The sequence below is a fragment of the Heptranchias perlo genome, unplaced genomic scaffold (assembly GCF_035084215.1).
Source record: "Heptranchias perlo isolate sHepPer1 unplaced genomic scaffold, sHepPer1.hap1 HAP1_SCAFFOLD_129, whole genome shotgun sequence".
In the NCBI taxonomy this organism is placed as follows: domain Eukaryota; kingdom Metazoa; phylum Chordata; class Chondrichthyes; order Hexanchiformes; family Hexanchidae; genus Heptranchias; species Heptranchias perlo.
Window position 1 is genome coordinate 782,060 of NW_027138527.1, and position 24,288 is coordinate 806,347.

At 43.2% G+C, this 24,288-nt stretch overlaps 4 non-coding genes across 4 annotated transcripts; 3 read left to right on the forward strand and 1 right to left on the reverse strand.

The window, feature by feature from the left end:
- Positions 1-4,310: 4,310 nt before the first annotated feature.
- Positions 4,311-4,384, forward strand: trnan-guu (transfer RNA asparagine (anticodon GUU)). The gene has a single exon. It is a non-coding gene; the product is annotated as a tRNA-Asn (tRNA).
- Positions 4,385-4,825: 441 nt separating this feature from the next.
- On the forward strand, positions 4,826-4,898 carry trnav-uac (transfer RNA valine (anticodon UAC)). Its single transcript has one exon. It is a non-coding gene; the product is annotated as a tRNA-Val (tRNA).
- Positions 4,899-7,308: 2,410 nt separating this feature from the next.
- Positions 7,309-7,391, reverse strand: trnal-cag (transfer RNA leucine (anticodon CAG)). Its single transcript has one exon. It is a non-coding gene; the product is annotated as a tRNA-Leu (tRNA).
- Positions 7,392-15,369: 7,978 nt separating this feature from the next.
- On the forward strand, positions 15,370-15,441 carry trnag-ucc (transfer RNA glycine (anticodon UCC)). The gene has a single exon. It is a non-coding gene; the product is annotated as a tRNA-Gly (tRNA).
- Positions 15,442-24,288: the final 8,847 nt, after the last annotated feature.

Below are 24,288 nucleotides of genomic sequence, written 5' to 3' on the forward strand. Positions count from 1 at the left end.
TAATGTTTCAGGTCAATGTCCTTTCATCAGAACCAAGTTGGGCAGTTGTGTTCGGTAATAGTATGAAAAATCGGAATTGTTTCACTCATGTGGGTGATTTGGGTAAATTTCTCTCTTTGGAAGTTCAAGATCAAAAGTGAAATAAGAGTTCATTTGGGATTTGAACACGGGACCTCTTACAGATTTGTATTAATAATGCCCCAAAGCGAGAATCATACCGCTCGAACAACGAGCCCACTAATAAAAATCAGTGCACTCAAGAGCCAGTCATCGTAAAACCCTTTTTGGTGGCTATCCTCGTTAAGCAATTATGAGGACAGGTTGCACCGACCAGACTTGCATTCCCTTGAGTATGGAATATTAAGTGGTGATCTAATTGAGGTGTTTAAGATGATTAAAGGATTTGACAGGGCAGATAGAAACTATTTCCTCTGGTCGGGAGAGTCCAGAACAAGCGGCATAACCTTAAAATTAGAGCTTGGCCGTTCAGTGGTGATGTCAGGAAGCACTTCTTCACACAAAGGGTAGTGGAAATCTGGAACTCTCTCACTCAAAAAGCTGTTGAGGCTGGGGGTCAATTGAAAATTTCAAAACTGATATTGATAGATTTTGGGGCTAATTCGGGAGTTTAATGACATTTTTTCCCTGTTACTTGTGTAGTTTCGATCGATGAAATGTTCGTGGAAAGAGTCAGTGTTAAGAGAGTCAGCAATTCATGTTTTCCCGAGACACGTCCTTCAGACCTGAGCCCGAAAGGTTTGTCCTTTCCGTAGTGTAGCGGTAATCATGTTTACCAGTTACACGCAGAAAATCCCTGATTTGACCTCGGAGGGAAGCATTTTGTTGGGATTTGCTCGCCAGAAACCTCCAGGGTCGAGTATCTTCAAGCGTGAAAGGGGCTACAAACCTTTTTAAATTTAAGAGCGGCTGCACCAGATTCCTGGTACAATAAGCACTACACATTTTTAAGCAGACTCCGAAAATACAGTTTGTAAAATGGGAAGGGATCAAAGTTCATGACACGCAAAGCACAAAGATTTATTAACGTTTCAATTGCCACTTGGCAAACAAGTTAGCATTTCCTTCAGTGTGTAACAGAACGTATTAATGGTGATAAAAAAAACATTCAGTGTCTCACAGACTTGAATTATTTTTGTGCAATGAACTATTCCCAACCACCAAGGAACAGTGCAGAAAACATATATATTTAAGTATATAATAATTCTATATACATGCATAATCTCTGCTCTCAATCGAACTCATCGCGCAATAGTAGCGCATCTGATTCCAAATCAATAAGAATATGCGTGTTCAAATCACGTGGAAGTCACTATTAACATTACCATGCATGTAAGCCTGGATAATTTCGGAATTAATGCTTTTTAACAATAAACGGAACTTTGGTCACAAGTTCTGCGGTGTCAGGGAGGGAGGCGTCATTTAAAAATAAACTACTGGTAGCGGTGAGCAAGTTAAGGCACAGCAGGTGTTGGGACAAGTGAGTGAACCGTCTTAGTTCAGTTGGTTGGTGCTTGAACGCCCGGGTGCTTGATTCTGACACATTGATGGGCCCGAGGGAATTTTACAAGTGATGTTCATTGCTCCCTGTCATTGATAATTGAAATGAAATGTTAATCTGGCAAAGCCGGCGAACAAAATATTAAACAAGCGAAACAAATACTGAGTAAAATTATTTGCAATGTTTGGGGGGAAGTGCAGCAGAAAAGCAGAAGATCTGAATGGAATTATCAATGATTGAGCGGAATACATTGCTCGACTTGTTACTCGATTGCCTTCAACACCATGGAATTCAGGAGAACCTGTTTCATGTTTTGCACTGAACCCATGAAGCGGAGCCAACAGCCGGCTCGCTGCAACAACCGACAAGGAATTAACAGTTTCCTCAGGCTTGGCTAGCTCAGTCGGGAGAGGCATTCACCTCAGGATCGTGGGTGCGAGTTTCAACTTTTATGCTGCACTCATGAGCGGACCCCAGCGCTCCATTTTCGCTGAAATGGAGAATTTCGACGCCACCTGTTTCTTGATATCACAATTGCTGGCGTGCGAGTGAAAAAGCCCCTCCGGTTCACTGTGAGTGCAAGAGACAAGTCTGTAGGTGCCGCGTGGCGTCCAATGAATGTCAAATCTTTAAAAGAAGAGTTAAAGATTCAGGTACACAAACCTCGCTGGTGAGCAAGAGATTTTTTTTGTCAGAGTTTCCAGCCTTGCCTTCATCTCTTGCCCTTTGCGAGGCATTTGTTCCGGTTTAAATGTACAAACTGGGTGAGTTGGTGATCGGGGGGACTGCAGGAGACTCAGCGGCCCCGGGTGAGACACAGAAAAATCCGCCCAAGCCCTGTCCCAATGTACGTTTGTGGAAGGAAACACGGGAGGGGACGGTGTGACGTTCCAGTCAAACTCCCTGTCCGGGAACGCCTCGATTTTAAAATTCTCATCCTTGCTTTCAAATCCCACCAGAACCTCGCTCCCTCACTATCACTGTAACCTCCTCCAGCCTTACAACTCTTCGAGATCATGTGTCCACAAGAGCAGGTCAGAGGCTGGGTATTCTGCGGCGAGTGACTCACCTCCTGACTCCCCAAAGCCTTTCCACCATCTACAAGGCACAAGTCAGGAGTGTGATGGAATACACTCCACTTGCTTGGATGAGTGCAGCTCCAACAACACTCAAGAAGCTCGACACCATTCAGAACAAAGCAGCCCGCTTGATTGGCGCCCCATCCACCACCCTAAACATTCACTCCCTTCACCACTGGCACAATGTGGTTGCAGTGTGTACCATTCACAGGATGCACTGCAGCTGCAGCAACTCGCCAAGGCTTTTCGACAGCACCTCCCAAATCCGCGACCTCTACCACCTAGAAGGACAAGGGCAGCAGGTACATGGGAACAACACCACCTGCACGTTCCCCTCCAAGTCACACACCATCCAGACTTGGAAATATATTGCCGTTCCTTCATCGTCGCTGGGTCAAAATCCTGGAACTCCCTTCCTAACAGCACTGTGGGAGAACCTTCACCACACGGACTGCAGCGTTTGAAGAAGGCGGCTCACCACCACCTTCTCAAGGGCAATTAGGGATGGGGAATAAATGCCGGCCTCGCCAGCGACGCCCACATCCCATGAACGAATAAAAAAAAAATCTCTGTGCTCCTCCAATTCTTGCCTCTTGCGCATCCCCGATTTTAATCGCTCCACCATTTGCGGCTGTGTCTTCAGCTGCCTCGGCCCTAAGCTCTGGAATTCCATCCTTAAACCTCTCCGCCTCTCTCTCCTTTAACACATACCTTAAAACCTAACTCTTCGACTAAGCTTTTGGTCACCTGTCCCAATATCTCCTTATGTGGCTTAGTGTCAAGTTTTGTTCAAAAACTCTTCCTGTGAAGCACTTTGTGAGGTTTTACTGCATTAAAGGTGCTATATAAATGCAGGTTGTGTCCTCTGGTTATCGACCCTCCTGTCAATGCAAATAGCTTCTCCCCATCCATTCTATCAAAATCCCCTCATAATTTTGAATACTTCTATTAAATCACCCCTTAACCTTTTTTTTTGCTCGAAGGAGAACAATCCCAGCTTCTCCAGTCTCTCCACATAACCCATCCCTGGACACGATGGAAGGCGGAGGGTTGCAACCAGGTTTGCAAATTATTGCCAATCGGGAGCTGGACAAATCGAAAGGAACCGAAATGACAAAGAGCTTTGTGTATCTGTAGATACGCTTTGGGAAACGGAATTGGAGGCGAATAAAGGACTGAGCAGACAGGCGGCCAAGACGCAGCTGAGTCGGCATGTCGCCCTGGAACAGTTACTCTGATGTTGTGGGTGAAATTAAGAGGTCGGAGCCATTTAAAGCGCTCCCAGTTACTGCAGATCAGGGATCAAAACCTGACATCAGCGTCAGGACGCTCAGAATACTTTTTCTTCATTCGTTCATGGGTTGTGGGCGTCACTGGCGAGGCCGGCATTTATTGCCCATCCCTGATTGCCCTTGAGAAGGTGGTGGTGAGCCGCCTTCTCGAATCGCTGGAGTCCGTGTGGCGAAGGTTCTCCCACAGTGTGACTGAGTAACAGACAAAGCACCGGTGGGCGCGCAGGTTGCAGGAGAGCTGGTTGGCGGTGATATCGATGCTGTGAGCGAGACCAGACCGTTTCCATAACCAATGTCCCATCCTTTATTTCTGGAAAAGTAACACTGATAGTGGACAATTGCATTTCTGTGGCTGCAACATGTAACTTTGGCTAGGTGAGACGCTGCTTTAGTATATCTAGCAAGAAAAAGCACCGGGCGGTTTCTGTGGCGCAATCGGTTAGCGCGTTCGGCTGTTAACCGAAAGGTTGGTGGTTCGAGCCCACCCAGGGACGAAAATTGCGCTTTTTTTTCTTCCCACTTTCGGATTCATTGCCTCATTCTGATAGCCCTGAAGCCGGTGCCAGCTTTTCATTCCTGATCTGCAGTCACTGGCCGCACTTTAAATGGCTCCGATCTCTTCATCTCATTTCAAGTTTTCGAATGTGTGATTTGGCTGCAAGAAAACACTCTGTGAACAATGTGATCTGAGCATGCCTGATTCGCCATAATTTACACTGCGGTCGGATATCAGGCACATGATAAAAAACAGTGAAATGTTTGTTTCGGCGCGATGCTCTGGGATTCCCTGCCTGACCATCACCACCTGTCCTTCTCTGCAGCCTTCCGAAATACAGCGCAGTAAAAGTATCCCTGTGAAATGAGCTCCTGGACAGTAATACGGAAATTAGTTTGGCTGAGGGGTTATATCCCTAACACGGAGTTTGCAGTATCAGGTTTCCGTAGTGTAGTGGTTATCACGTTCGCCTTACACGCGAAAAGTCCCCGGTTCGAAACCAGGCGGAAACATTTTAAAACCTTGTTCCCATTAAAAATTAGTAAATATTTAACGATTCACATTGCTGAATAATATGAACAAAGTCCATATCTCCCATCCCTGTTAATGCAGTCCGCTGAGAGCAGGCGATGAAAGCCAGCGTGATCGTGGGGGTGAAGGCTGCTTCCAATAATGTCTCATTCCCGGTGGGATCTGGCGGAGATTTGATAAGCCCCATCGATTCAACCAAGGTGGGAGAAATGAAACGGTGTTTGAGAAACATTCATATAAATGATAACATCCAGGATCCTGTCTTCAGAGCGCGTGGTGCAAAGGTCTGACTCCAGATCAAAAGGCTGCGTGTTCACATCACATCGGGGTCAGTGTTTCTTTCACCGCTCACATGAGACTGGATCATTCCCGAATGAAGGTTTTAATTGCTTTTTCACAAAAAAACCCAGAAGTTTGGTCTGAACCCTGACTCAGTACCGACCCAATGGCAGGGAGGGGAGCGCCTGATACTCTCATTTATTTCATGCAACAAACTGACACGAACACTGGTATTGATTCAAAATTGACCTGCAGATGGACACACATATAAAAAAGACAGCCACAGAAACAGACAGCAATGACTTGCATATATTACATATATATACATATTTATATATATGTATATAGCGCCTTTAACGTGGTCAGACGATTTAAGCTCGGTGAACTTGCTTCAGCTTTCTGAAATGTACTTGTCCATCCTTCAGAGGTCACGGGAAATATATTTTTTTCCCTTTCGAAAAAAGACGCGAAAAGCAGAGACATGTTTTGTTTTCAAAACGGCTGGAGAAATGGCGGACGATCATAAATTAGGAGTCGCCTGTGAAACATTTAAAGGCGACTACCTAAAAATCACTTAGTGCAAATTTAAAATCACGGTTCCTATTTATTTAGGTCTGAAAGAAATAACAATAAACATGTCAGTCAGCGCCCGCGGTGAGACGGTGATGAACTTGTTTGTTGTGAAGTTCACCGCTGGGCTAAAGTTGACGCCGTTCAAAAGACGTGAACCCACTCAATGTAAAGGATGAGCTCATAACCAACAGGTCCCGTCATCGTCAAACACCTCCTTTCTTGTTCAATAGAGGGAGCAGAGGCGTGCACATCATCAGACGCCAGCAACTTTAAGAAATGGAACAGATAAAGGCACAGATGCAAGTTCCAAATCTTTTCAATGCAAAGTTATTTCACTTTACTTAAAGTGCCGTGAGGCTGAAAACGGGTCCCAGATGATTTGCGTTCACTCGTGACTTGTTTTCCAGTGTTGGTCCGTCAGGTTTGCAATTCAATTTGTGTTGGATATTGAAGATATTTCAGGATGATTGCACAACATACCATGTGTAAAGAAACATCTTGATAACTTCATTGACGCTGCAGAGGCCCCAGCACCCCTTTCAATATTGTTTTTTTAACTCACAGTTTTCAAAAGGGAATTGGATAAACGCTTGAATGGAAACATTTTCAGGGCTATGGGGAAACAGCAGGCGAGTGGGACTAACTGGACAGCTCTTTCAGAGAGCTGGCACAGGCACGATGGGACGAATGCCATTCGAATGGCGCTGTCCTATTCCATGATTCTATTAATAGGTCAATTTCCGCCTTTCACTGAGCCTCTCTAAATGGTGCACAGTAATCGTGTCCCTGTGAAATGAATCTGAACAGTAATACGGAAATTAGCGTGGGTGAGCGGTTTAAAACTCTGGTTAGGCACCTAACAGGAAATTTCCCCTCTCAGTTTGATGAGATTATCAATTATCTCCCCCCCTTTCGATCTTAAATGTCTTTATATTTTTTTGATCTCTTCTTCCACTGTCATGCACTCAATGCTGGTCTCCCTGGTAAATACTGAAGAAAAGTGATTATTTAATATTTCTGCCATTTCGCTGTCATTGCCTGTGAGTTTGTCGTGTGTATCCCTTAGTGACCCTATTCCTATCCTAAACTTTCTTTGGCTGTTGATGTGTCCAGAATACTTTGCTTTTTTTGATATTCCTTTTTGCCTTTCTAATAGTTCTTTAGACTTCTTTCCCAGTCTTTTCACATTCCCCCTCTCCTTTATTGTCCAGTGTGGGCCTTTTTCTTCAGTTTCAATTTTGACCTTATTTCTTTATTCATCCCTGGTGTGTCATTTCTGGCTAGTTTGTTCTTACTTTTTAGTGGGATATATTTCTCCTGGACTCCATTGATCACCGTTTTAAATGTTTCCCACTGCTGTTCTATTTCTTTGTCCAGGTCATTAATATGTGAACCATTTCACCGTTCGAAACTTCTCAAGTCACATTTCCATCACAAAGCCAGTTGCTTTTGTGGGAGGAGCAAATCGACTTGGCAGGAAAATCAGCTGCAGCCCAATCCACAAATAAAATATTTCCACGTAACAGTAAAGATAACAAATGTCAGAAGTGGGATTCGAACCCACGCCTCCAGAAGAGACTGCGACCTGAACGCAGCGCCTTAGACCGCTCGGCCATCCTGACGACCGATTTCATGTTTCATTCTGCATCATTTCTGCACTGTTGGCCAGTGAAAGCATCATAAAAGTTTAAAATGTTACTCACCCAACGTGGAGCTCGAACCCACGATTAAAAACTTCGTGCTCTGTCCGACTGAGCTGGCCGGGCCTGAGTATTGTTCACCGCCTGATCTGTCATGACAGCAAGCAGGAGAAAGACTCAATTTCGAATTATTGCAATCAATTCTGAGGGATCGGATGAACTGTCACTTCGAAAGTCACGGATGAAACAAGGGCAGTCAACATGGATTTGTCAAGGGGAGGTCGTGTCTGACTAACCTGATTGAATTTTTCGAGGAGGTGACAAGCAGGATCAATGAGGGTCGCGCAATTGATGTAGTCTACGTGGATTTTAGCAAGCCTTTTGAAAAGTTCCCACATGGCAGATTGGTCAAAAAAGTAAAGGCCCATGGGATACAAGGGAATGCGGCTTGTTGGATCCAAAATTGGCTCAGTGGCAGGAAGTTAATGGCCGACGGGTGTTTTTGCGGATGGAAGGCTGTTTCCAGTGGGGTGCCGCAGGGCTCGGTACTTGGTCCTTTGATTTTTGTGGTATCCATGAACGATTTGGACTTAAAAGTCGGAGGCATGATAAAGACATTTGCGGGTGACACAAAAATAGGCCGTGTGGTTGATAGCGAGGAGGAAAGCTGTAGACTGTGGGGGTTCAGGCAATTTTCTGATAACAAAGCACTCAATCTATCTCTGAACGAATCTTGAACGAATACGTGTGTTTGACCCGGCACAGGCACGATGGGCCGAATGATCTCCTCTTGTGGACTAACATAATACGATGATACCAAGTGTTATCAGATGGAAAAGCAACATATTCCAAATAAAAGCAGAGAGAGGAAACTAGTCTAACAGCATAACAGCACGGTGAGATATTGTATTTGAGAAGGATGAGGAGGGTTAGTTTATCATGGTGGTAGTCACATACGGTATCATTTGTGACTTTGATAAGGACCATTTCATGCTGGTACTGTGTGTGAGTGTGGGATTCATTCTGTACCTGTCTGTCTCTGGTACTGTGTGTGAGTGTGGGGTTCATTCTGCATCTGTCAGTCTCTGGTACTGTGTGTGAGTGTGGGGTTCATTCTGCATCTGTCAGTCTCTGGTACTGTGTGTGAGTGTGGGATTCATTCTGTATCTGTCAGTCTCTGGTACTGTGTGTGAGTGTGGGATTCATTCTGTATCTGTCAGTCTCTGGTACTGTGTGTGAGTGTGGGATTCATTCTGTATCTGTCAGTCTCTGGTACTGTGTGTGAGTGTGGGATTCATTCTGTATCTGTCAGTCTCTGGTACTGTGTGTGAGTGTGGGATTCATTCTGTATCTGTCAGTCTCTGGTACTGTGTGTGAGTGTGGGATTCATCTGTATCTGTCACTCTCTGATACTGTGTGTGAGTTTGGAATTGATTCTGTATCTTGTCAGCAGTGTGTGTGAGAGTTTGTGATTAATTCCTTATTTAAAACTGTGTGTTAGTGTGGGAATCTTTCGGTATCTGTCAGTCTCTGGTACTCCATGTGACTGTGGGATTCATTCTGTATATACAGTCTCCAGTACTGTATGTGGGAGTTGAATTCATCCTAGATATGCAGTTACTCATACTGCATGTGATTGTGGGATTCATTCTGTATATACAGTCTCCAGTACTGTATGTGGGAGTTGAATTCATCCTAAATATGCAGTTACTCATAATGCATGTTAGTGTGGGATTCATACTGTACCTGTCAGTCTCTGGCACTGTGTGTGAGTGTGGGATTAACTGTGTGTCTGTCAGTCTCTTGTACTGTATGTGAGTTTGGGATTCCTTCTGCATCTGTGAGAGTTGGAGTCATTCTGTGTCTCTGTGTCTCTGGTACTGTCTCTGAATGTGAGATTCATTCTGTATCTGTACGTAATTATTCTGTACAGATTACATTATGGCGTTCAATATTGTAGCTTTAATATCTCGATGTTTAAATAGTTTTACTCATTGTTTAATTGGTAAATATGGACATACTTTAGGATATGATGCTGCAGGTTTTAATCCGATAATTTGTGTGCTTTTTAGAGTACTATTAAATCTGTATCTCTGTGAGTACTGTTGTGGATATTAATGTATCTTTCAAACTGATAAGGTGACATTTTTGAATTGGTATGTAATGTGTAGATCAGTCTGTAGAAATAGAATTGACACCGTATCTTTCAATCTAATATTGTATGAGATTTTTGGACTGGTATGTAATGTGTATCTCAGTCTGCACTAATAGAATTGACAATCTATCTTTAAATCTCATTCTACGAGTACATTCTGAACAAGTATCTAATTTGTTTCTCAGGTTTACTATCTTTCAATATTTCTCAATCTGATACTCTACCTGAGTTTTGGACTTGTGTGCAATTTGTATCATATGATACACTTTTCGAATGGATATTGCATGTATTAAAGTCATGTGTGAGAGTTCTGGGCCAGTATTCAATTTGAATCTCGGGGTACATTATTGGGATTCATTCTGTACCTTTGAATCGGGTACCATGTGTGATTTCTATCTGGTATTTAATTCGTAGCTAATTTTGCTCTATTGTGAGATTGACACAGTGCCTTTCACTCTGAGAGTGTGATTTTGGACTGGGATTTTTGTATCTACCTGTCAGCGGGACTGAGTTAGGGGGAAATGGAACAGTGTCTGCCTCACCTACTCTGCTTGACTGTTGGATTGAAAATGTGTGTCTGGAAATTGTGATCATTGTGGGACTGACTACTCCTGCTGTCTGAGACTGTGGAACTGATGACCTGTCTGTGTCTCTGTGCTCTGTGAGTGATAATATACTTACTGTGTGTGAGAAGGAGCTGGCTGTACTGTTCCTTCTGCCTCGGGTGGAGGGAGCATCACATTTATTCTGGATCGTTCAAGGGTTTGCCTGGAGAAAGAAAATGATCTCTTGTTACTCAGGAACAGGTGAGGTAGAAAAGACAGAAGTGATCAGTTTAATATCTCTGTTAATGATCATTTTGAATATCCACAAATGAAATCCAGTGATACAAACAGTGTCAGTGTCTGACTCCACTGCAGTACTGCAGCACTCAGCTTCTGCATACCAGGTGTGTTGGGCTGTTTTACAACAATTTATTAACATCCAGACACGGCCCAACCCCTGCACCGATCCATGAATGGGACGACCCGATGGGGCAGGGACCTTTGCACAGGTCAGGTTTCTAATCCCCTCTCCCATGGGACTAACCGTTCAACGGAAACCAAACAGCCGCTGTTTAAAATGTGTCCTTGACACTTCTCACCTGATGCCTGCAATAGATGCTCTTTGTATAACTCCCCACATCCTGACTGTCCGGCTCTGTTTCCACTCTTCACTGTCCAATAACAATAAACAGGGTGAGGCTGGAACTAAACCAGGACCATTCACTACTGGTTTGGGGAGAGAAAGCAGCAATGATTTTAATAGCAGGTCCTTCCCATTCTCTCTCCCTTCCCCTGGACACACCCTGTACACACACAGCCCGAGAATGACCTCTCCCTTCCCCCCTCTCACTCCATGTTCCGTGACCAGTTCCTGATCCACTCCGCCTCTTACAAACAGCCCCCCGGACTCCCCCTGAACTTCCCCCGGACTCAATGCCGATCTCTGAGCCCATCTGCGGACACGGTCCCGAAGCGATGATCTGCTGTTACGAGGCTGCTCTTTGCTCCCTTCCCCCGGGGGCCGTGATCTCTCCATTCCCGGCTGTTTTAAACCATCTTCTTCCGCTCACTGAGGGAATGGCGCCCACAATTCCCAATCCAAAAATCGATGGAAACTTTCCCCAATTGGAATTTTTCCGAGTCTGATCAAAGGAAGTGGGACTGGGGGAAAGGTCAGAGGGAATGGGGTCCACAGGCAGTGCAGGAACAGGCAGCAGAATGGGAAACAGATGGGATTCCACCAGTGCCTAACGCTGGAATCCAGACTGACTTTACAATCTCCAACTATTAAACTAGATGTTTCCATCCCTGCTGTTTCTCTCGGGGTCTTTTGATGGTAAAGAGCCTTTCAGAGATAAAGTGAGCGGCTGTGAAATCAGCCAATGGATTCTCTTCATTAATGGACCCTATAATGTGTGACTGAGAGAGGATTTCCCAAACCAATCCTGGAGAAACATGGGAGGAAAGTGGGAGTCGGTGTATTTGCTGGGACCGTGTCGGGTTAATATCAGGCAGCAACAGTCGCAGATTAATTTAACCGGAGTGAAACTGTAGGTCACTGAGAGTAATATCGAACAGCCCTGAGCTGTAAAACTGCAGATAGTACAACAGGCATTAGAGGGTTAAATGTGACCCATTGTTTCTGTCCCTCTCTGTACTGTCCCTGAGTGTGCGATTAATAGTGTTTCTGACCCTTGTACAATATCAGTCAGAGATGAGATTGCATCTTCTGTCTCTCCAACGCGATCTTTCTGGATAAAACGGCACTTTCCCGGTCAGTCTGGAACTAATACTGTTAACGTCTGTCTGTCACTGTGTCTCACCGCTCTCTCTGTCTCTCTCACCATGTCTGCCTCCCTCTCTCTCTCTGGTGCTGTACATGAAGGCGGATACTGCTATTGAGCGTGATTTGGACACAGATCGGGAGTGTAAGACTGATACTGTCTATCTCTCGCTCTATTGCTGGAAATGAAAGTGGGATACTGTCTGATATAAAATAGAGAGAATGCGATGGCCGGGCCGGGCCTCACTGTAACTGGGGATGTTTCGGCTCCAGTCCCAGTTCATGGTCATAATCTTTTCACAGATTCAGGGCGAGAGTCTCTGTGAGACGGTAACACTGGCGGAGAAACTCCGCGTCATAACTCAAACCCCAACACATGAGATTCTCCAAATAAGCTGGAATAAGGTGTTTGTAAAACGCTGAACCCGTCTGGGAGGGGATGTGTGGGGAGATAGAACAGGGAAACAGACTGAAATGGAGGAGCCGAGTTGACTTGTTATTGAATGGACTGTATTTAGGCAGGAATATTAACGATTTCTCATTGTAACGGGGCTTATTTGAAAGCTTCGGGTTTTGGGAATCCTTGAATATGAAGCCCGGGTCTGTCAGGGTTTGTGCGGAGCGCTGAGGTTCGGTTCTATTATCGATAAACGGTTTGAAACTGTCGGATGGAGAGAACTGGAGGTGGAGCTGGAAGATCAGAGGCCGCTCTCCGCTCTGTCACTCTGACTGTCTCCTCCCCTCCCGATTTCTCTGTTTAATCCCCCATATGGAACCAAAGCGGGTCGGTGGACTCTAAACACGGTTTACTCGTTAACAGGACGAAAGGTGAGTAATGTTCCTGATCTCCTGGGCACCAGGCAATTCACTGTTATTTGTTTCTGTACAGAGTTACATTTCAGTGATTCCCCAGTGAGTTTGATGCGTTATGTAAATAATCCAACAAATAGAACAGAAACGGAGCGAAGCGCTGAATTCCACAGATGTAGAAAGGTTAATCGAGCAGTTCTGGTGATTCTTTACGAGCCCAGCATGGCAAGTAGTTTAAATAAATACAAGAAATCTGGTGATGTGTGGGCTGGGGTCTATAAGTCACCGTTTAAAGTACCGGACTGTAGTCACTGCCCCGACTCCAGTCCTATTAATTCCTCATCTCGTCCACAACGAGAAAAAAGCAGCTCAAAGCCACACTGGTAGCATATCAGCGTCTCCCTTCAGACAGTAACCAGTCCTTTCACAGATACAGAGGGTGGCTCTGAAAAGAGCCTTTACACCGAGTTACATTGAAACTACAGCACAGAAGCAGGCCATTCGGCCCAACTAATCTATGCCGGTGTTTATGCTGCTCATGAGCCTCCTCCTTCCTTACTTCATCTAACCCTATCGGCATATCCTTCTATTCCTTTCTCCCTCATGTGCTGATCTATCTTCCCCTTAAATGCCCCGATGTTATTTGTCTCAGCTACTCCTCGTAGTTGAAAGTTCCACATTCTATCCACTCTCTGGGTAAAGCAATTTCTCCTGAATTCCCTATTTGATTCATTGGCGACTATTTCATATTCATTACCTGAAGTTTTGGACTCACCACAAGTGGAAACATTTTCTCTGCATCTATCCTAACAAACCCTATCATTATCTTAAAAATTTCGATCAGATCAACCCTCAGCCTTCTCTTTTCTTCTGAAACGAGACCCAGTCTGTTCAGTCTTTCCTGATAAGAATATCCTCTCATTTCTGGTATCATCCTTGTGAATCTTGTTTGCACCTTCTCCAGTGCCCCTATGTCTATAATATGGAGACGAGACCTGTTCGCAGTATTCCAAGTCTGGTCTAAACAAGGTTCTATACAAGTTTAACATAACTTCTTTGCTTTTCAACTCTATCCCTCTAGAAATGAATCCTAGTGTTTGATTTGTCTTTTTATGACCTGATTAACCTGGGTCGTTACTTTTAGTAATTTGTGTATCTGTCCCACGAGATCCCTTTGCTCCTCTATCCCGTTTAGACTCTTATTATCCAAGCAGTGTGTGACCTCCTGATTCTTCATTCTGCAAGTTTATTAATGTCCTCTTGCATTTTGATGCATTCTTCCTTTGTATTAACTAAATCCCCCAATTTGGTGTCGTGCACAAATTTTGGAATTGTACTTCCGATTCCCGAATCCAAATCGTTAATGTAAATTGTGAAGAACAGTGGTCCCATCACCTGGAACTCCACTTCCCACGTTTTGCCACTCTGAGTAGCGACCCTTAACCTCTATTCTCGGCTTTCAATTTTGTACCCAACTTACTGTTCATTCTGCCACCTGACCTGACTCCACGTGCTCTGAACTTAGCCATGAATCTACAATGTGGTACATTATAGAAGACCTTCGGAAAACCCAAATATATCACATCTACTGCATTAAACTTGTCTACACTTTCTGTTCCTTCTTCAAAGATTTCAATAAGGTTGGTCCTGTCCTTTGGGTTATCAGATTAAGCCTTGGCCGGTTTACTTGCTCTTGGAGCTCACAATGCTGGTTTTCTTCGGCATCAGCACGGCCTGGATATCAGACAACACCCTGAGCGATGGTCACCCGTCCCAGCAGCTTGTTGAGCTCCTCGTCGTTGCGGATGGCCAGCTGCAGGTGTCTGGGGATGATGCGGGTCTTCTTGTTTGTCCAGGGCCGCTTTGCCGGGCAGCTCGAGGATTTCAGCCGTCAGATACTTGATGCACAGCAGCCAGATAGACCGGGGCTCCGGCACCCACACGTTCAGCATAGTTCCCCTTTCGCAGGAGCCTGTGAACACGGGTAACAGGGAACTGCAGTCCGCCCCGGGAGGAGCGAGACTTGGCCTTGGACCGAGCTTTACCGCCGGTTTTTCCTCTTCCAGACATTTCCACAATCTCACAAACACTTTCACAAAGAATGAAGAAATCCTCCCGCACTCGCCCTTCTTATACCTTCTGGAGGAGTACAGTGGGGGTACTTGTGATGTGTCTCTCTCAGAGTGTTTACACTGCCCGCTCACCCTCACTGATATTCTATCTTTGAACTGCTGTAATATTGACCTTTAGTAATATTGCTGCTCCTCCTCCTTTCCCTATTTCCCTGTCCTTTTTAAAGTTCTTATGGACTTGAATATTAAGCTGCCATTCCTGCCCAGTTGGTAGTCAGGTCTCTGTAATGATTTAATGGAATTATTTAACTTTACTCAAAGGCTGATGTGAGCTGTGGTAAAATGTATTTCCAGCTGGTCAAGTATTGCAGGTATCGACTGTCTCTTCAGTCCGATATCAGGTGAAGAATTACTGGCTGGTGTGGAATTTCCATTGATTGGGGGTTGGCGAAATCTACTGGGCGGAAACAGGAACTGCAACAGAGCGAGAAAGGATCCGTCAGAAACCAGTGAAAATGAAAAACAAAATCCAACAGCCTGCAGTGTCTGTTCAGGATCTGATGTTTGGGAACTATTTTAATGTTGATTATTTTCAGCGATGGTGGTATAGTGGTGAGCATAGCTGCCTTCCAAGCAGTTGACCCGGGTTCGATTCCCGGCCATCGCAATTAAGTGTGCTTATTAGTTTATTTCCATCAGAAACTGTTAAGTTTACAATCGAATTTGATGCAGTTCAGTTGGAAATTGTTTCCAAGACAGAATCGAGTGTAATTGCAGTAAAATGTTATCAACCTTCATTTATTTTCCCTATCGAAGGAAAAGAGGAAAAACATGCTGGAAATACTGATTTGCCAAGGGTCGAATGAGAGTGAGGAAGGGAAATGATATGTTAGCCTTTTTTGGAAGGGTGTTGGAATATAAGAGTGAGGAGGTCTTGCTGCAATTGTAGTATGAGGAAATATTGTGCAAAATTGGACAATATTGGTTGGAGTTTAGAAGAATGAGAGTTGATCGCATTGAAATGTATAAAATTCTTAGACGGCTTGGCAGTGTGGATGCTGAGAGTCTGATTCCCCTGGCGGGAGAGTCAAGAACGAGAGCTCATACTCTCAAGATGAGGGGTCGGCCATTTAGGACCAACATGAGGAAACATTTCTTCACTCGAAGGATTGTGAATCTTTGGAATTCTCTACAACCCAGAGGGCTGTGGATGCTCAGTCGTTGAGTTATATTCAAAGCTGAGATCGATAGATTTTAAGAGAGCAACATGCATTATAAAGAGTTGGACGACCATGCATTATAAACATTGAGAGCACCATGCATTATAAAAGTGAGAGCACCATGCATTGTTATCAGTGAGAGCACCATGCATTTAAAAAAGTGAGAGCACCATGCATGACAAACAGTGAGAGCAGCATTGATTATGAACAGTGAGACCAATATGCATTTTAAACAGTTAGAGCACCGTGCATTATAAACAGTGAGAGCACCGTACATTATAAACAGTGAGAGCAACATGCATTATAAAAAGTGAGAGCACCATGCATTATAACCAGTGAGAGCACCATGCATTATAATCAGTGAGAGCAGCATTGATTATGAACAGTGAGACCAATATGCATTATAAACAGTGAGAGCACCATGCATTATAAACAGTAAGAGCACCGTGCATTATAAACAGTGAGAGCACCATGCACTATAAACAGTGAGAGAACCATGCATTGCAAACAGTGAGAGCAGCATTGATTATGAACAGTGAGACCACGATGCATTTAAAACAGTGAGAGCACCGTGCATTATAAACAGAGAGAGCACCATGCATTATAAGCAGAGAGAGCACCATGCATTGTAAACAGTGAGAGCACCATGCATTATAAACAGTGAGAGCACCATGCATTTTAAACAGTGAGAGCACCATGCATTTTAAACAGTGAGAGCACCACGCATGATAAACAGTGAGAGCACCGTGCACGATAAACAGTGAGAGCACCGTGCACGATAAACAGTGAGAGCACCATGCATTATATACAGTGAGTGCACCATGCATTACAAGCAGTGAGAGCACTATGCACATTAAACAGTGAGAGCACCATGCATTATAAACTGTCAGAACACCATGCATTATAAACAGTAGGAGCACAATGCATTATAAACAGTGAGAGCACCATGCATTATAAACAGTGAGAGCACCGTGCATTATAAGCAGTGAGAGCACAAAGCATTATAAACAGTGAGAGCACAATGCATTGAATGCAGTGAGAGCAACATGCATGATAAACAGTGAGAGCAACGTGCATTATAAACAGTGAGAGCACCATGCATTATAAACAATGAGAGCAACGTGCATTATAAACAGTGAGAGCACCATGCACATTAAACAGTGAGAGCACCATGCATTATAAACTGTCAGAACACCATGCATTATAAACAGTAGGAGCACAATGCATTATAAACAGTGAGAGCACCATGCATTATAAACAGTGAGAGCACTGTGCATTATAAGCAGTGAGAGCACAAAGCATTATAAACAGTGAGAGCACAATGCATTGAATGCAGTGAGAGCAACATGCATGATAAACAGTGAGAGCAACGTGTATTATAAACAGTGAGAGCACCATGCATTATAAACAATGAGAGCAACGTGCATTATAAACAGTGAGAGCACCATGCATTATAAACAGTGAGAGCACCATGCATTATAAACAGTGAGAGCAAGATACATTATAAACAGTGAGAGCACCATGCATTATAACCAGTGAGAGCACCATGCATTATAATCAGTGAGAGCAGCATTGATTATGAACAGTGAGACCAATATGCATTATAAACAGTGAGAGCACCATGCATTATAAACAGTAAGAGCACCATGCATTATAAACAGTGAGAGAACCATGCATTATACACAGAGAGATACCAAGCATTATATACAGTGAGAGCACGATGCATTATAAACAGTGAAAGCACCATGCATGATAAACAGTGAGCGCACCATGCATTATAAACAGTGAGAGCACGATGCATTATATACAGTGAGTGCACCGTGCATTACAAGCAGTGAGAGCACTATGCACATTAAACAGTGAGAGCACCATGCATTATAAACTGTCAGAACACCATGCATTATAAACAGTAGGAGCACAATGCATTATAAACAGTGAGAGCACCATGCATTATAAACAGTGAGAGCACTGTGCATTATAAGCAGTGAGAGCAACATGCATGATAAACAGTGAGAGCACAATGCATTGAATGCAGTGAGAGCAACATGCATGATAAACAGTGAGAGCAACGTGTATTATAAACAGTGAGAGCACCATGCATTATAAACAGTGAGAGCAACGTGCATTATAAACAGTGAGAGCACCATGCATTATAAACAGTGAGAGCACCATGCATTATATACAGTGAGTGCACCATGCCTTATAAGCAGTGAGAGCACTATGCACATTAAACAGTGAGAGCACCATGCATTATAAACAGTGAGATACCAAGCATTATAGACAGTGAGAGCACGATGCATTTTAAACAGTGAGAGGACCATGCATTTCAACCAGTGAGAGCATCATGCATTATAAACAGTGAGAGCGCCATGCATTATAAACAATGAGAGCGCCATGCATTATAAACAGTGAGAGCGCCATGCATTATAAACAGTGAGAGCGCCATGCATTATAAGCAGTGAGAGCACCATGCATTTTAAACAGTGAGAGGACCATGCATTATCAACAGTGAGAGACCAATGCATTTTAAACAGTGAGAGCACCATGCATTACAAACAGTGAGAGGAGCATTGATTATGAACAGTGAGACCAATATGCATTATAAACAGTGAGAGCACCTTGCATTAGAAACAGTGGGAGCACCATGCTTTATAAAGAGTGAGAGCAACATGCATTATAAACATTGAGAGCACCATGCATTGTAAGCAGTGAGAACACCATGCATTTAAAACAGTGTGAGCACCATGCATTATAAAGAGTGAGAGCCCCATGCATTTTAAACAGTGAGAGCACCGTGCATTTTAAACAGTGAGAGCACCATGCATTATAAACAATGAGAGCAACGTGCATTATAAACAGTGAGAGCACCATGCACATTAAACAGTGAGAGCACCATGCATTATAAACTGTCAGAACACCATGCATTATAAACAGTAGGAGCACAATGCATTATAAACAGTGAGAGCACCATGCATTATAAACAGTGAGAGCACTGTGCATTATAAGCAGTGAGAGCACAAAGCATTATAAACAGTGAGAGCACAATGCATTGAATGCAGTGAGAGCAACATGCATGATAAACAGTGAGAGCAACGTGTATTATAAACAGTGAGAGCACCATGCATTATAAACAATGAGAGCAACGTGCATTATAAACAGTGAGAGCACCATGCATTATAAACAGTGAGAGCACCATGCATTATAAACAGTGAGAGCAAGATACATTATAAACAGTGAGAGCACCATGCATTATAACCAGTGAGAGCACCATGCATTATAATCAGTGAGAGCAGCATTGATTATGAACAGTGAGACCAATATGCATTATAAACAGTGAGAGCACCATGCATTATAAACAGTAAGAGCACCATGCATTATAAACAGTGAGAGAACCATGCATTATACACAGAGAGATACCAAGCATTATATACAGTGAGAGCACGATGCATTATAAACAGTGAAAGCACCATGCATGATAAACAGTGAGCGCACCATGCATTATAAACAGTGAGAGCACGATGCATTATATACAGTGAGTGCACCGTGCATTACAAGCAGTGAGAGCACTATGCACATTAAACAGTGAGAGCACCATGCATTATAAACTGTCAGAACACCATGCATTATAAACAGTAGGAGCACAATGCATTATAAACAGTGAGAGCACCATGCATTATAAACAGTGAGAGCACTGTGCATTATAAGCAGTGAGAGCAACATGCATGATAAACAGTGAGAGCACAATGCATTGAATGCAGTGAGAGCAACATGCATGATAAACAGTGAGAGCAACGTGTATTATAAACAGTGAGAGCACCATGCATTATAAACAGTGAGAGCAACGTGCATTATAAACAGTGAGAGCACCATGCATTATAAACAGTGAGAGCACCATGCATTATATACAGTGAGTGCACCATGCCTTATAAGCAGTGAGAGCACTATGCACATTAAACAGTGAGAGCACCATGCATTATAAACAGTGAGATACCAAGCATTATAGACAGTGAGAGCACGATGCATTTTAAACAGTGAGAGGACCATGCATTTCAACCAGTGAGAGCATCATGCATTATAAACAGTGAGAGCGCCATGCATTATAAACAATGAGAGCGCCATGCATTATAAACAGTGAGAGCGCCATGCATTATAAACAGTGAGAGCGCCATGCATTATAAGCAGTGAGAGCACCATGCATTTTAAACAGTGAGAGGACCATGCATTATCAACAGTGAGAGACCAATGCATTTTAAACAGTGAGAGCACCATGCATTACAAACAGTGAGAGGAGCATTGATTATGAACAGTGAGACCAATATGCATTATAAACAGTGAGAGCACCTTGCATTAGAAACAGTGGGAGCACCATGCTTTATAAAGAGTGAGAGCAACATGCATTATAAACATTGAGAGCACCATGCATTGTAAGCAGTGAGAACACCATGCATTTAAAACAGTGTGAGCACCATGCATTATAAAGAGTGAGAGCCCCATGCATTTTAAACAGTGAGAGCACCGTGCATTTTAAACAGTGAGAGCACCATGCATTATAAACAATGAGAGCAACGTGCATTATAAACAGTGAGAGCACCATGCACATTAAACAGTGAGAGCACCATGCATTATAAACTGTCAGAACACCATGCATTATAAACAGTAGGAGCACAATGCATTATAAACAGTGAGAGCACCATGCATTATAAACAGTGAGAGCACTGTGCATTATAAGCAGTGAGAGCACAAAGCATTATAAACAGTGAGAGCACAATGCATTGAATGCAGTGAGAGCAACATGCATGATAAACAGTGAGAGCAACGTGTATTATAAACAGTGAGAGCACCATGCATTATAAACAATGAGAGCAACGTGCATTATAAACAGTGAGAGCACCATGCATTATAAACAGTGAGAGCACCATGCATTATAAACAGTGAGAGCAAGATACATTATAAACAGTGAGAGCACCATGCATTATAACCAGTGAGAGCACCATGCATTATAATCAGTGAGAGCAGCATTGATTATGAACAGTGAGACCAATATGCATTATAAACAGTGAGAGCACCATGCATTATAAACAGTAAGAGCACCATGCATTATAAACAGTGAGAGAACCATGCATTATACACAGAGAGATACCAAGCATTATATACAGTGAGAGCACGATGCATTATAAACAGTGAAAGCACCATGCATGATAAACAGTGAGCGCACCATGCATTATAAACAGTGAGAGCACGATGCATTATATACAGTGAGTGCACCGTGCATTACAAGCAGTGAGAGCACTATGCACATTAAACAGTGAGAGCACCATGCATTATAAACTGTCAGAACACCATGCATTATAAACAGTAGGAGCACAATGCATTATAAACAGTGAGAGCACCATGCATTATAAACAGTGAGAGCACTGTGCATTATAAGCAGTGAGAGCAACATGCATGATAAACAGTGAGAGCACAATGCATTGAATGCAGTGAGAGCAACATGCATGATAAACAGTGAGAGCAACGTGTATTATAAACAGTGAGAGCACCATGCATTATAAACAGTGAGAGCAACGTGCATTATAAACAGTGAGAGCACCATGCATTATAAACAGTGAGAGCACCATGCATTATATACAGTGAGTGCACCATGCCTTATAAGCAGTGAGAGCACTATGCACATTAAACAGTGAGAGCACCATGCATTATAAACAGTGAGATACCAAGCATTATAGACAGTGAGAGCACGATGCATTTTAAACAGTGAGAGGACCATGCATTTCAACCAGTGAGAGCATCATGCATTATAAACAGTGAGAGCGCCATGCATTATAAACAATGAGAGCGCCATGCATTATAAACAGTGAGAGCGCCATGCATTATAAACAGTGAGAGCGCCATGCATTATAAGCAGTGAGAGCACCATGCATTTTAAACAGTGAGAGGACCATGCATTATCAACAGTGAGAGACCAATGCATTTTAAACAGTGAGAGCACCATGCATTACAAACAGTGAGAGGAGCATTGATTATGAACAGTGAGACCAATATGCATTATAAACAGTGAGAGCACCTTGCATTAGAAACAGTGGGAGCACCATGCTTTATAAAGAGTGAGAGCAACATGCATTATAAACATTGAGAGCACCATGCATTGTAAGCAGTGAGAACACCATGCATTTAAAACAGTGTGAGCACCATGCATTATAAAGAGTGAGAGCCCCATGCATTTTAAACAGTGAGAGCACCGTGCATTTTAAACAGTGAGAGCACCGTGCATTATAAACAGTGAGAGCACCGTACATTTTAAACAGTGAGAGCACCTTGTATTTTAAACTGTGAGTGCACCTTGTATTTTAAACTGTGAGTGCACCTTGTATTTTGAACTGTGAGAGCACCGTGCATTTTAAACAGTGCACCTTGTATTTTAAACTGTGAGAGCACCATGCATTATAAATTGTGAGAGCACCATGCATTAAAAACAGTGAGAGCACCATGCATTGCAAACAGTGAGATACCAAGCATTATATACAGTGAGAGCACCATGCATTTTAAACAATGAGAGCACACTGCATGACAAACTGTGGGAGCACCATGCTTTATAAGCAGTGAGAGCACCATGCATTATAAACCGTGAGAGCACCATGCATTTAAAACAGTGAGAGCACCATGCATTTTAAACAGTGAGAGCACCATGCATTATGGGCAGAGAGAGCACCATGCATTTTAAACAGTGAGAGCACCGTGCATTATAAACAGTGAGAGCACCGTGCATTTAAAACAGTGAGAGCACCGTGCATTTTAAACAGTGAGAGCACCTTGTATTTTAAACTGTGAGAGCAACGTGCATGTTTATCAGTAAGTGCACCGTGCATTTTAAACAGTGAGAGCACCGTGCATTTTAAACAGTGAGAGCACCATGCATTATGAACAGTGAGAGCACCGTGCATTTAAAACAGTGAGAGCACCGAGCATTTTAAACAGCAATTGCACCTTGTATTTTGAACAGTGAGAGCACCGTGCATTTTAAACAGTGAGAGCACCGTGCATTTTAAACAGTGAGAGCACCGTGCATTTTAAACAGTGAGAGCACCGTGCATTTTAAACAGTGAAAGCACCTTGTATTTTAAACCGTGAGTGCACCTTGTATTTTAAACTGTGAGAGCACCGTGCATTTTAAACAGTGAGAGCACCGTGCATTTTAAACAGTGAGTGCACCTTGTATTTTAAACTGGAGAGCACCGTGCATTTTAAACTGTGAGAGCACCGTGCATTTTTAACAGTGAGAGCACCGTGCATTTTAAACAATGAGAGCACCGTGCATTTTAAACAATGAGAGCACCGTTCATTATAAACATTGAGTGCACCGTGCATTTTAAACAGTGAGAGCACCTTGTATTTTAAACTGTGAGAGCACCTTCTATTTTAAACTGTGAGAGCACCGTGCATTTTAAACAAGGAGAGCACCGTGCATTTTAAACAATGAGAGCACCGTGCATTTTAAACAGTGAGAGCACCGTGCATTTTAAACAGTGAGAGCACCGTTCATTATAAACATTGAGTGCACCGTGCATTTTAAACAGTGAGAGCACCGTTCATTATAAACATTGAGTGCACCGTGCATTTTAAACAGTGAGAGCACCTTGTATTTTAAACTGTGAGTGCACCTTGTATTTTAAACAGTGAGAGCACCGTGCATTTTAAACAGTGAGAGCAACGTGCATTTTTATCAGTAAGTGCACCGTGCATTTTAAACAGTGAGAGCACCTTGTATTTTAAACAGTGAGAGCACCTTGTATTTCAAACTGTGAGTGCACCGTGCATTTTAAACTGTGAGTGCACCTTGTATTTTAAACTGTGAGAGCAACGTGCATTTTAAACTGTGAGAGCACCATGCATTTTAAACAGTGAGAGCACCGTGCATTTTAAACAGTGAGAGCACCGTGCATTTTAAACAGTGAGAGCACCGTGCATTTTAAACAATGAGAGCACCGTGCATTTTAAACAATGAGAGCACCATACATTTTAAACAGTGAGAGCACCGTGCATTTTAAACAGTGAGAGCACCGTGCATTTTAAACAGTGAGAGCAACGTGCATTTTTATCAGTAAGTGCACCGTGCATTTTAAACAGTGAGAGCACCGTGCATTTTAAACAGTGAGAGCACCTTGTATTTTAAACTGTGAGTGCACCGTTCATTTTAAACAGTGAGAGCACCTTGTATTTTAAACTGTGAGAGCACCTTGTATTTTAAACAGTGAGAGCACCGTTCATTATAAACATTAATGCACCGTGCATTTTAA